This window comes from Octopus bimaculoides, chromosome 13 (genome assembly GCF_001194135.2).
Source record: "Octopus bimaculoides isolate UCB-OBI-ISO-001 chromosome 13, ASM119413v2, whole genome shotgun sequence".
In the NCBI taxonomy this organism is placed as follows: domain Eukaryota; kingdom Metazoa; phylum Mollusca; class Cephalopoda; order Octopoda; family Octopodidae; genus Octopus; species Octopus bimaculoides.
In genome coordinates, this window is record NC_068993.1 from 63,640,423 (window position 1) to 63,642,838 (window position 2,416).

Here is a 2,416-nt window from a genome sequence, read left to right on the forward strand (position 1 = left end):
CTCCTGGCTCTTGCAGACCTTCTCTAGCCCTTAAATCTCAAAATTCTGCTGCAGCTTTCATCAGTTCTTTGAGATTGCTTCTCTTCCTCCATTCGTTATCCTTCTCTCATCAGCACCTCCATTCCCGAGGAGGTATTTTCATCTTTGGTGTTTTTATTCCATAGACATCTTTACAGGTTGCATAGGAATGCTGTCTCCACACATGGAACTAGTTTTGTGGTCTTTTCATCTAATCTCTTCCATTCTTCTTTTGCACTTGCACATGACATGTTGAACTTCTGGCAACAAAAGCACCAAAAGCCTTTTGCAAATTTTGCACCTGAGTCAACAACATGCCTGTTCTTGGCATTGTGCTGTGGCTCCTGGTTCTCGTTTTCCCAATATCTTGAATACTGATACAGTGCACTGCTGCTCATTCATTCAGGCCTTCATTCATCCTCTGCACCTTCTTTCCACTTCCAGAAGAGAATTTCATTGTGCAAATGAATGGGAATTCCATTTGCGTTTTTAGTCCAGTGTACATATCTGGTTGTAATGAATAGTTGACAGTCTGATATGTGTGCGTGTGTACACACATGCATGCACACACACTCACTCACTCACTCCACAGGGCATAGGTCAGAGCTAGATATGTTTAGTATAGAAAACACACAGTAATGCTCAATTGAATTTCTACTTGAACTCTAAATTCTTCACCCAGGACTAGGTCCTTGGTGACAAGAGTTATAATGTAGATATATGAGTATGTGTGTGTGTGTGTGTTTATCAATCTATAATAGAAATGTTTAGGGTAAATCCCAGCTGTTTGCTCCTGAAGCACATCTGTTGATCCCATTATTACAATCAATATGTATCCATTATTACTGTTGTATGTAAATCAAAATACACATTAATACTGAGCATTGTGGAAATATTGCAGAGTTACTAAATTAATAAAACAGGGAAATGGAAATTGCCTGTAATACGTGTTTCATTTGCTGATAGAAACCACAAAGATTTTACATGTTATATAGACATTTAAGAAATTTCCTTTTAGAGAAATTGTTAGACGGAGAATTTTATTTATAATTTTATAATGTTCTTTATAATTTTCTCTGTCTGGCATTTTCTCTAATATAGGAAATTTCTTATGTCTATAAATCTTTGTGATTCCTATTGGAAAAAGAAACACGTGTAATGGAGAATTTCTATTTTCCTCTTTTGTTTATATCTGTGTGTGTATGAGTCATGCCTAACCGTGTTTATCTGCATCACGGCCTTTCTCTCTCTCTCTGTATATGTGTGTGTCCCTGTGTGGCTATTGTTGAGCCCAGAACTCAGCAGTTATGACATGATTTTCATGACTGCATGTCCATGCTTGCAAATGTTATAATTCTTATATTGTTTTCTTCCCATGCTTGGCATGGATGTCGAAAATGATGATACGGAATTCTTGGAGAAAATGCAATCCTATTATTTTAATCCTAGAAAAGCTATAAGAAAACCTTATTTTCAACTCTGTGTGAATTATGTGATGTATAAAATATTAATGGTAGCCGAGGTCACATCCATACATTCATACTTCATATAAAGACATCGTCGTACTACCATGCATATGCCCTGGCACTGGGACTGCATGCACATTGACTTACGCAAGCTCATTTATCTTTACACGTAAAAATACGTATATTCACACATGCATCAAAATATTCACTCATTCATGTGTATACACTCATTCATGCTTGCACATTCTAATGTGTGCAGACGCACAAGATCCATCATACATGCATATATACTCACATGCATGCTTGTACATACACTAATTCACGCACAGTGTGCACCTACATATGCACATGCAAAACAGGTATGTACATGCACATCTATGCATGCTCACTCACTGCTACATGCTCAACATTCATTTCCACATGCACTACGCACATTGCCACATGCTCTGCACGCACGCACATTCATTGCACTCACTCATGCCTGCACATTACTGACATACATAAGTGTATAGTCGTGCATCAAGACACGTGAAATCACACATTTGCATCAATAGCATGCATTTTGCACCTCCTGCACACACACACATTTACATGTTTGTGTTCTAATTTCATTCACACGCTCTGTCTTAAACGCTCACACACACACACACACCTTCTCACATACACAAAGACTTCCTTTCTCAGACATGTTGTCCAATTTCATATCATCATCATCATCATCATCATCATCATCTGGTCTTTTAATAGAGTTCATACTGTTGCAAATATCTAAACCAGACCCCTGCTTACCTTTGTGCCCATGCTTAATCCTTCTGGTGTTGCCCTTCAGATTTGAGACAGGCTGTCAACTGTAGCAATTTGACGAAACTGGCAGCTACCATTCCTCCTCCTCCTCTTTCAAGTAACTTTTATAAATAGCAGAAAGACCCCCC

The 2,416-nt window shown here is 38.3% G+C and overlaps 1 protein-coding gene across 2 annotated transcripts in view; it reads left to right on the top strand.

Moving 5' to 3' along the window:
* LOC106867772 (tumor suppressor candidate 3) overlaps nt 1–2,416 on the top strand; it is a 50,830-nt gene that overhangs the window by 15,448 nt on the left and 32,966 nt on the right. The gene's annotated exons all lie outside the window — the stretch shown is intronic.